This window comes from Bos taurus, chromosome 5, assembly GCF_002263795.3.
Source record: "Bos taurus isolate L1 Dominette 01449 registration number 42190680 breed Hereford chromosome 5, ARS-UCD2.0, whole genome shotgun sequence".
NCBI classification, from domain to species: domain Eukaryota; kingdom Metazoa; phylum Chordata; class Mammalia; order Artiodactyla; family Bovidae; genus Bos; species Bos taurus.
This window is the reverse complement of record NC_037332.1, coordinates 98,175,223-98,187,232: the sequence shown is the minus strand read 5'-3', so window position 1 is coordinate 98,187,232 and position 12,010 is coordinate 98,175,223. Positions and strand designations below refer to the sequence as shown.

General features: G+C 44.0%; 1 protein-coding gene and 1 long non-coding RNA gene across 5 annotated transcripts in view; both read left to right on the top strand.

Moving 5' to 3' along the window:
- The window catches only part of ETV6 (ETS variant transcription factor 6), a 288,749-nt gene that overhangs the window by 38,243 nt on the left and 238,496 nt on the right, over positions 1-12,010 (top strand).
- Positions 1-12,010, top strand: part of LOC132345336 (uncharacterized) — an 84,847-nt gene that overhangs the window by 17,231 nt on the left and 55,606 nt on the right. Inside the window, exon 1 of the long non-coding RNA XR_009494627.1 lies at positions 1-12,010. This exon is cut by the window's left edge and continues 17,231 nt beyond it; it is cut by the window's right edge and continues 13,098 nt beyond it. This is a non-coding gene — a long non-coding RNA (uncharacterized lncRNA).

Here is a 12,010-nt window from a genome sequence, read left to right as displayed (position 1 = left end):
AAAAGTTCTTTGAATAACTTACAAAATAATTGTAAGTGATAAAATGGTATTTTTTTCCCTTACTGGTAGATAAATCAGTGTGTCATAGATGAATTCTCATCTATGGCTTGCTTTGACTCATTGCTAATTGGATAAACTCAGTGAGCCTATCTACTTTTACTCTGCTCTGAAAATAATTCTTTGTGGGTTTTCTCCTTTGATACTTCCCTGGTGGCTCAGACAGTAAAGTGTCTGCAATGCGGGAGACCCGGGTTCGATCCCTGGGTTGGGAAGTATCCCCTGGAGAAGAAAATGGCAATCCACTCCAGTACTATTGCCTGGAAAATCCCATGGACAGAGGAGCCTGGTAGGCTACAGTCCATGGGGTCGCAAAGAGTCGGACACAACTGAGCGACTTCACTTACTTCTCTATCCTAAGATTAAATAAGTATTTAGTTAAATATATGGAAAACTACATATTTCATCTTTTCAATTAAGCTTAAGATTTTATTAGAGAAATTTTCTGAAGAAAAGAGAACAGTAGAATGAACTGTATATGCTCATTACTCATTTTCAGCGCTGATCAGTTCATGACTGATCTTGTTCTTTGTAGGTCCTCTGGCCACCCTTCTCACCTCTTTCCCACCGTGTTATTTTGGGATTATTATTGGATTATTTTCCCATCCTTCCCATGGTGTTACCTATGAATACTGACGTATGTGTCTTTAACAGATTTTTTTTTTTGAATATACAAAATGTCATTAGCACACCTAACAAAGCTAACAGTAATTCCTTCATGTTACCTAATTGAAACCTGAATTCAAATATGATAACCTAGTGTTTTAGGCACTAAGAACACAGCTTATAAAGGTAAAGCCTAGAAGGTTTTAATATACGTAAGCCAATGTTCTGGTGTGAGGAGACAGACACAAAAGGAGTAAAACAAAACCAAGATCATTTCTGTGAATGCTGGGCAGCAAATACCGGGTAACAGAGCAGCCCGGGTAGAGGGCAGGGCTGTTCCAGGTACGGTGGTCAGGGGAGCCCTGGGGAGGCGTCCTAGGCGCCAAGGCCCATGGGAGGCAGGAGCTGGGAGCAGCTTCCAGGGCAGACAGATGTGTCAGTTAGCATCATCCAGTCAAGCAAACTTTTTCACCATTTATATTAGCTTTAGTTATCATCTGTAATATGTAACTTTTCAGTGTTTCCCTTCTTGGCAAGGTCAGTAGAAAGAAGCATCCAGAGTACACTGATATTGAACTATTTTTAAAAAATACTTTTATTTATTTTTTGGCTGTGCTGGGCCTTCTTGCTGTAGTTACCGCGAGCGGGGTCTCCTCTCTAGGTGCGCAGGCTTCTCACTGTGGTGGCTTCTCTTGTTTTGGAGCGTGGACTCTAGGGCCAGCGGGCTTCAGTAGTTTCAACTCAGGGGCTCAGTAGGTGTGGCCCCCAGGCTCGAGAGCACAGGCTCAGGAGTTGTGACTCCCGGACTTCGTTGCGCTGCAGCATGTGGGATCTTCCCAGACCAGGGGTCGAACCTGTGTGTCCTGCATTGGCAGGCGGATTCTTTGGCACTGAGCTACCAGGGATGCCCCTGATATTGAACTTTGTGATATTCTTTGGCTTATTTCTTTGTCAGTTATGCTTAATTGCCTCTGGACATTTCAGGGGGAAAATGGAAAATTCAGGCTACTTAAAGACCTTTTAAAATACATAAGCTGCTAAGGGCTCGAATCCTTCTCTGTCTATAATAATAGAGCTCTAATTTCTGCAGGACAGTTTCCCTCTTGAGATTTTGGGCACTTCTTGATTCTGGGTAAATTAAAAGTGACAACTTTTTTTTTTTCCTGTAACTTTTTAATACTTCTCCTTCTTCTCTGGGTAAAAACCAGGAAGTGGGAAATGAATGTATAGAAACCAACAATACACATACACAAGTGTATGTTTTCATGAGCATATGAATAGATATGCGGGTAATTGGGAGAAGGGAATGGGTACAAAGGGAAGATGGTCTTTGTCAAATTTTATTTAAATGTAATAGCAAATTAGGGTACATTCTTGTCTTAATCTTTTCTGTAATAAAGATAAAATGGGGTATTATGTTCAAATGATTGAACAAAAGTGGATGATTCTGGCATTTTTCTTCTCAGTCATTAACAGAAGCATTTGAAAGAAGCATTCGTTACATACACACACACACACAGAGTTTGTCAGTCTTTCTTCAAACACAGCCAGCCACAGTCAGACTAAACATTGGTAGACATTTCATTTCGTCCACAGAGGAGATATTTGTTGATTCACATATTTTCTTTGTACAAGAACAGCTTCAAGGTTAGTATTCATCACTGAATGTAACCCAAAGTAAAATTCCATTGTGTCGTAAGACAACTTAAAATGTTATCTTTGATTTAATCTAGAAAGCTATATCATCTTCACTCCTAAAAAGGTTCTGGTGTTTTAGGTTTAACCATTAGCTACATTAAAGTCTGTGGATAGTTTTGCAATGTATGAAATTACTACTTATTCCCACTTATCTTCTGCATCTGCTAAACATCAGCGCCCGTGTATTCCCTCAGGGACTAACTATTGGATTTTTCTTCCCAGGAGCTGCGATACCCTTAGGTGGGTTAGAGAGGTTATGGTAGATTCAGTTCATCTTTATTTACTTAACCACTCTTTCAGGGCCTGAAGGTGTCAAAGGAAAACCAGAAAATTATTGTTTACATCTGTCAGGAATTCCCCGTTTTCTCTTTTATGAACTTCATGCCCTTCAGAGATCATTCTGCACACCTTGATTGTCAGGAGAGGTCTGGGATGAATTTGGAGTGATACAAGATTGCCTATCAACAACTTGGCTGTGATTCTCAATGCTCTGTAGTATATGTTTCCCTTAATATTTTAAGCTTGCTTAGCAAATTTCTTTTTTTTTAATAAAAAATTGGGAAGACACATCTTTGGGAGTTCAACACTCAGTCAAGTTCATGGAGTGTGAGAAATCAACAGACTGAGTGAGCTAATGCATATGAAGGACTTAGTACAGCTATAGCCTAAGTAGAGCTTCATGGGTATGAATGTGTTGTTGTTAAGTAGCCACCATTTATTGTGTTCCCGCATTTAAGACCCTTTCAAACATTGTAGGGAAATAAAAACACATGAGCTGCAGTCTTTACCTCCAAGGAACTTGTAGCCTGATGGGGAGATGAGACATATGTAAGTTTCGTAAGGAACACCAATTGCGAATGTGTGCTAGAGAGGTTTATTTATTTCTTTTTTTAAGTGTTTTTGGGACCATTTTAAAAGTCTTTATTGAATTTGTTACAATATTGCTTCTGCTTTATGTTTTTTGTTTTTTTGGCCCTGGGGCATGTGGGATCTTAGCTTCCCTACAGGGATTGAACCTACATTCCCTGCATTGGAAGGCAAAGTCTTAACCACTGGACCACCAGGGAAGTCCTGCTAAAGGGATCTAAAAGAGGGAGAGAATTCATTGCAGTAGAACTAGAAGACTAATGACAACTGGCAACATTTATTGAGTGCTTACTGTGTATTCAGTACTGTTTGAGGATTTTACAGGTGTTTACACGTCAGCTATGTGAGAAGGACATTATTTTACAGATGAGGAAACTGAGGCAAGGTTTGCTCACTGGCCCAGGGTCACAGGCCGAGGAGATGGTGGAGCCCCTATTAGATTCCGGGCTGCCTGACTCCAGAGCCATAGTCTCATCCATACCAGGTGGGCTAGGGACCCTGCTGCAGGGGGCACCTTGTGGGCAAAGGAAGAAGCTGGAGTAGACAGGGAAAGAGTGGAAGGTGAGGTTTCAGAGGCATATTTAAAAAGCCTTCAGTGCAAGTCAGAGGCATTTGGACTCCATGGTAAAAAAGTAATGGAGAAACAGTGAGTGAACTGAACAGGAAAATGACATGGTAACCCAGCACCCTGGGAGGTGGCTCTCACAGTGAATGCTGGGTGTGCTGTAGGGCAACTATTATGGCTTGATTCTTGTGACCGTCTAGGGCTTCCCTTGTGGCTCAGATGGTAAAGAATCCGCCTGCCATGTAGGAGGCCCTGGTTTGATCCCTGGGTTGGGAAGATGCCCTGGAGGAGGGCACGGCAACCCTCTCCAGTATTCTTGCTAGGAGAATTCCATGGACAGAGAAGCCCAACAGGCTACAGTCCATAGGGTTGCAAAGGGTTGGACACGACTGAGTGCCTAACACACACACTTGTGGCTGTCTAGAAGTTTACCTGATTTCCTGCTAGCCCTTTCTCCCTTGGCCTGGAGGGATCAATAACTACCAAATCTCTGTCGTCAGGGTGTATGAGTTTGGTGTCCCACACATCTTTATAGCAGCTTGCCCATGGGCTAAATGCTGGAAGATAACCTGCCTTCTTAGCTGGCAGAAGGGAGAGCCCCAGATGATGTCACTACCCCTCTGAGATCCCTTGACTCTTCTCTGGATTTGGGGCCAAAAAATGCAAAACCACATTTCAGAGTAATCTTAGAAACTTGGGAGGAAGGTGGTGGCACATGGAGAACCTTCCAGAATAACTGTAGCCCCAGCTGCCCTTCCAGGCCTGGCTCTGGGTCCCCAGGGCCCAGGTAGAAGAATCCTTTGTGATCCCTGCTCAGGACTGCGTGTATTTAGAGATCAAGGTTATGGGGAGTAGCCACAGTTTTCTACTCTATGCTGATTAGATTCATCTAGAATCAAAATAAGGGTCAAAAATAAAGCCGAAGTGGGGAATCACTTGAAGAAGACAGAGCTTCACTTTGGAGGATTTGGGGCTCCTGAAAGTGTGGGAAGAACTGGAAACAAAGGTTGCTTTCCCCATCTATAAAGTTTTAGACCAAGAAAATATGTGATTAAGAAATGTTTTGGCAAGATCTCACCAAGATTATTTACTGGGAAGGAGGCCCAGGGCAGGAAAGGAAAGGCCCAGCCAGGTAGGAAAATGGAGGGTGTTTGCTGGGGGTGTGGAAGAACATTCTCAAGTGTGGAAGTAGCGTGAACATCCGTGTCTGGAGGGCGAGGAGTATCATAGTGCAGTTTTGTGCTGTTGAAGACTTCCCCCCAAAGCCAAAATAAATAGAGAAAGGGACCTGCTTGAAATGTGGGACTTGGAGAGCAGTGGTGGGAGTGGGGGATGGTTAAGCATGCTTTAGTGTTTAAAGGCACAGCACAGAACATTTACGTTACTGTTTTCTTTTAAATTATGGTCTACCTCTCCAGGGCTTCCCTGGTAGCTCAGATGGTAAAGAGTCTGCCTGCAATGCCAGAGACCCAGGTTCAATCCTTGGGTTGGGAAGATGCCCTGGAGAAGGAAAAGGCAATCCACTCCAGTATTCTTGCCTGGTACATGCCATGGATGGAGGGTGCTGGTAGGCTGCAGTCCATGGGGTCTCAAAGAGTTGGACACGACTGAGCGACAACACCACTAGCTCCTCTCCTGTCTCGTCCAGGAAGAAAACTCTGATTGTTTGCCATCATCCTGGCATGGGAGTGTGTCCACAGTTATGCTAACGGGCAGGTTTAGGTGAGCAGACAGGATTTGCCTTTCTGGTTCTAGTGTTTCGCTGCCTGGCTTTTTATAAAAGAAAAAATCAACTACCAGCAACTAAAATTTCAGGTTAGGCGCTTGGTTGGAGGGAGTTTGGAGCAGCAGGCATTCTTTGCCATGTTTTGTGTGTGCGTGGACATTGAATGCATTTCACTGTCCTGGCTGACCACGTTTCCCCCTGGGGTACATCCTCTCCAGAGTCCTTTGCCTCCCACTGGGAGACTTGCCTCCCTGCTCTGTGTTTCTCAGACCTCTGCTGCACCTTTTGTCCAGGGCATATGGTCCAGACCATCCCGAGAGCTTGGCCTGCTTAGTTTAACTTCTGGAAGAAGGTAGAACTTATTGATTTTCATACGCTAATACAGGGATATTCTTGCCCAAAGCTCCACATTCTCAGTGTCACAAGCATGAATTTATGATGCCATTTGGAAAGGGTCAGAATATTCAAAAACGAGATTGGTGCTGGTCTGTGAGTGCTGTGTCATGCTGAGGTAGCCCACGTGTATCCTGTGTTCTCCAGAGCTTGTATTCTTCCTGCCAGTGCCAAGAGGAAGAAGAAGGCTCCGAGGATTGACAGTGGGAGGTGTGGATGCAGATTCTTGCCTTTTTTCAGTTGGTAACCTAGGCTGGGCTCACCCCAGCTGCCAGGGGTAAGCCAGGGGAAAGTGCAGAATGGGGCATGAGTTATCCTCTCTAAGCCCTTCTCACCTCCTTACAGGACACTTTGTAGTTTGCATAGATGCAGGTGCCATACTACGATATTCCTATAACTTAATTATTATTTTTTGTTTTGTTTTGCTAGTGGACTTCTATATAAACAGTTAGGTTAATCATAGTCCTTACTTCGTGATATTTCCTAAATGCTTCCCTGGTAGCTGAGATGGTAGAGAATCTGCCTGCCATGCAGGAGACCCAGATTTGATCCCTGGGTTGGGAAGATTTCCTGGAGAAAGGAATGGCTTTCCACTCCAGCATTCTTGCCTGGAGAATCCCATAGAGAGGGGAGCTTGACAGACTATAATCGTGGGCTCACAGAGAGTCAGATACGACTGAGTGACTAACAACTTTCACACTTTTACTTCATTATATGTTATCTTTATTTAAATACATTTTTAAAAATAAATCTTTATTTAAATTAAAATAATAAGTAACCATAAACCGATCTCCTGAAACAAAAGCTGAGATCTTAAAACTAACCAACACGTGCTCACCAATATAGAAAATAAACTACTGGATACAGAGGGGAAAAGGAAGGGGAAGGGGGAAATAGGGGCATGGCATTAAGAGATACAAACTATTGTGACGCAAAAGCAATAAAGATATTGGACAACACAGGGATTTGTAGCCATTATTTTGTAATAACCGTAAATGGAATATAATCTATAAAAGTACTGAATCACTATGCTATACACCTGAAACTAATATAATATTGTAAATTAAATATTTTTTAATTTAAAAAGACAAAAAATATAACCTACATGTGATTGGATGATGGTCCTCCCCACATCTTAGTCCCCTTCCTTCCCATCCCCAAAGTAACACGTCACCTGAATCCCGTGTGTGTCATCCCTGACTTTCCTTTCTGTGTTCTCTCTCACCTACAGGTGTCCTAAAAGGGACTCCATAAAACATACAAAAAGTATGTATTGATACAGATGTGTATTTTAATTTTAGTTGTCTTTTAACGCCGTAGAAAGGGTATCAGGCTGTGTATAGTCCTTGGGGTCTTTTTTACTTAACATTTTCACCGCTGTTGTTCATCTGCATTGTTCCATGTCACCGTGCGTCATTGCTTTATCTGCTCTAGAATGTTCCCTTACATGGTGCTACTCTGTTTAGTCATTCAGCCTCCCGATGATGTGCCCGTAGATTGGTGCTGAGATTTTGATAATTGCAAATGTGTTTGCTCTAAGTATTCTCATACATAGGATCGGTTATCTGTGTGCAGGGGATTGCTTTGTATATTTGACCTCCCTCATTGTTTTGGAAACCATCAGTTCTGTGAGCTGGGGAAACATTTAATGGAAGCAAAATCTCAGTGCTTTTTATTTCAGTTGGATGTGAAGAAGTAGCACGTAAACTTCGTATGAGACTAGACACCATCTGTTTCCGCGTTATTCCTCCGACCATCTTCTCAGTCCCACCCGATGCTTGAAATGACTCTGGCGGCACCCAGCAGGCACTTTCCTTATATGTGGCTTCGACGCAGTCAGTGCTTGCTGACTTTGACTTATATTTTAAACTCTTTGATGGGAAAACCATGTCCCTCTGAGACCAGTCTCTTCTGGTCTACTCAGATCAGTTCTTTGCACTGTTTCATTTAGCACCTGCCACGAACCAGGGAGGCACCATCTCAGTAAGGCAGGGTTCTTGCCCTTAAAGAACTTCCTGTCTTGTGGGGAGAAGATGTGTCCAAAGTGAGCATTTTAATGCATTAATGATGTGTGCTGTAACGCTTGGGTCATAGGGGAAGAGGGCTTACCTCTCCCTGGGAGAGAAGGCTTCTGGGGGAGGGAGGAGGAGAATGCATTGGATCTGATATTTGGAAAATGAGCCTGAGCTCACAAGATAGATGGGGGACGCTGGGGTGGACTGTTTTGGGGGAAGTTAGAGGCCTGGAGAGTCTGGCACACTTAGGCCCTGGCAAGTGGTTGGCTTTGACTGGAACTTGCACTTCGTTCAGTTAAGTGGAGGCCATGAGAGATCAAATGTGCGTGTGTTTTGGAAATGTCTTCAGTTTCCACGGTTATGGATCAGGGATCCCTGGCTCCAGGATCTAATAGCTGATGATCTTAGGTGGAGCTGATGTAATAATAATAGAAATAAGTTGTTGTTGTTGAGTTGCTAACTTGTGTCCAACTCTTTGTGACCCCACGGACTGCAAAACTCCAGGCTTCCCTGTCCTTCACCATCTCCTGGAGTTTGCTCAAATTCACATCCGTAAGTCGGTGATGCTGTCCAACCATCTCATCCTCTGTCGTCCCCTTCTCCACCTGCCTTTTGTCTGTCCCAGCATCAGGGTCTTTTTCAATGAGTTGGCTCTTTGTGGTCAGGTGGTCAAAGTATTGGAGCTTCAGCATCAGTCCTTCCAATGACTATTCAGGGTTGATTACCTTAAGAATTGACTGGTTTGATCTCCTTGCAGTCCATGGGACAGTACACGATATATGTAATATGCTTGAATCATCTGGAAACCATCACCACCAAACTGCCCCCTGGCACCAAAAAGACTGTCCTAGGTAGACCAGAAAAGTCATTTCCAATCACTTCCAAGCCCTGCCTCCCAGTCAGTTGGGTCTTTGGTCCTCAGTGATGTCCATTGTCCTTCCCTCATGGCACACCCAGTTGGCTAAGAGGGCAGGCCTAAGTCTGCGCCCAGAGGAGGGGAATAATCCTGGTGACCTCTGTCCCACTCAGTCTGTTTGCCTGGACAGTGGAGTTCGCCCACCCCAGCATTCAGGACCAGTCTGGGGTCACAGAGTAGTGTTTTCCTTTCCAAGATAACTCCATCAACACAGTACAGGTCACAAAGCCAGCTTCGTACTTCCTGTGTCTTTTCACCCCAGGACGTGCACTCTGCCCTGTCTGTGCCCCCAGCTGCTCTCACATACTTGCTTTCTAGTGATAAGCACTGGGCTTACTCACGGCCGTCCCTGGCCATCTGTTCTCAGAGACTCTGGTGAGCAGAGGGAGCAGTGATTTTGGGGAAGAGAGAGTCCCACAGCGGGCTGATGGGTAGCAGAGGTCTCTTCTCGGAGAAAACAGCCAGTCCTCTACAACCAATTCTCCCTCTAACTAGAGAGATTATGCAGCTACAGTGCGCACATGTACACACCACACACACATACACACACATACTTGGGGAGAGCAGATAGAGTTGTACCAAAGAAAAATTTTATTTGAATGGATGCTGGTAGAGAAACACTTTTTATTATGCTGCAGCATAATATAGTGTTATTTTGGATGATTTGGGGGGAAGTCTTTTTTTTTAAATATTGATTAAAAAATTATTTTTATTAATTTATTTGGCTGTACCAAGTCTTTGTTGCCACATGCAAGCTCTTACTTATGGCATGGGGGATCTAGTTTCCTGATCAGGAATCAAACCCAGTCCCCTGCATTGGGAGCATGGAGTCTTAAGCTCCTGGACCACCCAGGAAGTCGTTGGGGCATGTCTTTATTTTTTAGGTTTGCCTTGTTAGAGATCTAATGTCTTGGTATACTTCTAATTACCTAGCACAGTGGTTAAAAAATTTTTTTAATTCAGTGGACCTGCCCACCGGGTTTGAATTCTGTCTCTGCCATGATTTAGTTCTGTGACTTTTGGTGTATTATTTAACCTCCGAGGTTCAGTTTGCTCAGCTGAAAATATGGGCCACTAATATATAGCTCCTGCCCGGGGTTATTGTGAGGGTTATGTGAGATGTAATGGATGCAAAATATATTATGGTGGTTTCTATATGAAATGATTTGAATTTTGGACCCACATGATGCTTTGGAAGACAGCTATGCTAAGCCCTATATCACCACCACCTCGGCTCATATGTTTGCTTTAAAAAGAAGATTCAGTCCCTCCTTTAAGCTTTGCCAGTCAGATGGCCATCTTGAAACCAAGTGGACTGTCTTCTGTAATGCTGGGTACAGTTTTAATATTAGTCAGTGCCAAGACTAAAAAGGAGGGTGATTATATACAGACCGGGTGCCCACATCTGCCTGATCGTGGCTCTCTCCCACTTTCAAAACAGTGCTTGGAAGGTCTCCTCCCATTAGGAACTTTCCCAGTGAAAACGCTTTTTCCACCTGGTTATTGTCTCTGTGTTTGTGACAGCCTTCTCTCTGCTTTCGTGTATTTAGCTCTGCAAAGTCACAGTCATTTATCCACATGTACTTAGCTGTGTGTTTGTCCCATCTCTCTCTCTAGAAGATATATTCCTGCTGGTCCAGGGAATAAGATGTTCTTTTCCCTCCAGGAAACAGTTGCCGTTGATGTTCATTTTGTGTCCGTGTATCACTGTGCCTTTCTTCCCTTTGATCGCCATGTGATTAGAAAAATAAATGGGGGCACTGCCAGGTGGCTCAGTGGTAAAGATCCGCCTGCAATGCAGGAGATGCAGTTCGATTCCTGGGTCAGGAAGATCCCCTGGAAGAGGAAGTGGCGACCTATTCTACTATTCTTGCCTGGAAAATCCCATGGACAGAGGAGCCTGGTGGGCTAAAGTCCGTGGGGTCACAAATAGTCGGACAGGACTTAGCAATTCAGCAACAACGGCCCACCATGTACGGCATCTGTAACTTTTGTATCCTCAATTTCATTGAAATCTGCCAAAAGATAAGGAAGACGGGCCCATTTGAGACATTTCGTTCCCTGGTGTTTTCCAACATGTCAAACTGATCTCTTGGCCTTTCTTTTCAGGATGTGGCCAAATCTAGCCCCAGTTCAAAGGAAATTACTGTGATTTGAACATATTCTAATAAATGGAAATGTAGATTTCTCAACCTAATGGGAGTTAAATATTGAAGTGGGAAATATGGATCAACAGGGTTACGACGGTGTGGAGAAAGGGGGCCGAGGAACAGTGATGAGGGGAGGAAGGGAGCACAGCCCCCGGGGTCATGTGCTGTGTGCTGTGTTTAGTCCCTCAGGCGTGTCTGACTCTGCTATGGACTGTAGCCCGCCAGGCTCCTCTGTCCCTGGAGTTCTCCAGGCAAGAATCCTGGAGTGGATTGCCATGCCCTCCCCCAGGGGATCTTCCTAAAGCAGGGATTGAACCCAGGCCTCTCACATTGCAGGCAGATTCTTTACCATCTGAGCCACCAGGGAAGCCCTCAGGGGTCATGGTTTCACACAATCGGGCCTCTCTCATGGGGTGTTAGAATTCTTTCTGCCGGACGCTTTGTCCTGGGTTCTCTCTGGTTTCAGAAGCATGATTTGTTTCGAGGCAGAGCTGGGACCAGACCTGGGCTTCCGGAATCCTCCTCTAGGCCCATTTCTGTTAATTGACCCCCTTTCTCCCTTCCCCTATGCATTTGCAGACATGGGGAACCCCAGGATGTCAGCCGATGAATCTCAAACTGCCATAAGAATAGAAGTTTCTGTGAAAAACCTATATTTAAAAAATTGATTTATGATGTTTTACAATGTTTACATTGATTTACATATAAGTATTGTGTTAGGTGTACAGCCAAGTGATTCAGTCATATATCTGTGTGTGTGTGTGTGTGTGTATTGTTTTTCAGATTCTTTTCCCTTATAGGTTATTATAAAATATTGAGTATAGTTCCCCATGTTATACAATAGGTCCTTGTTTGTTGTCTTTTTTATATATACTATTTTATATCTAGTAGTGTGTATGGTGGCTCAGACAATAAAGAATCTGCCTGCAATTCCGGAGACCTAGGTTCGATCCCTGGGTTGGGAAGGTCCCTGGAGGAGGGCACGGCCACCCACTCCAGTATTCTTGCCTAGAGAAT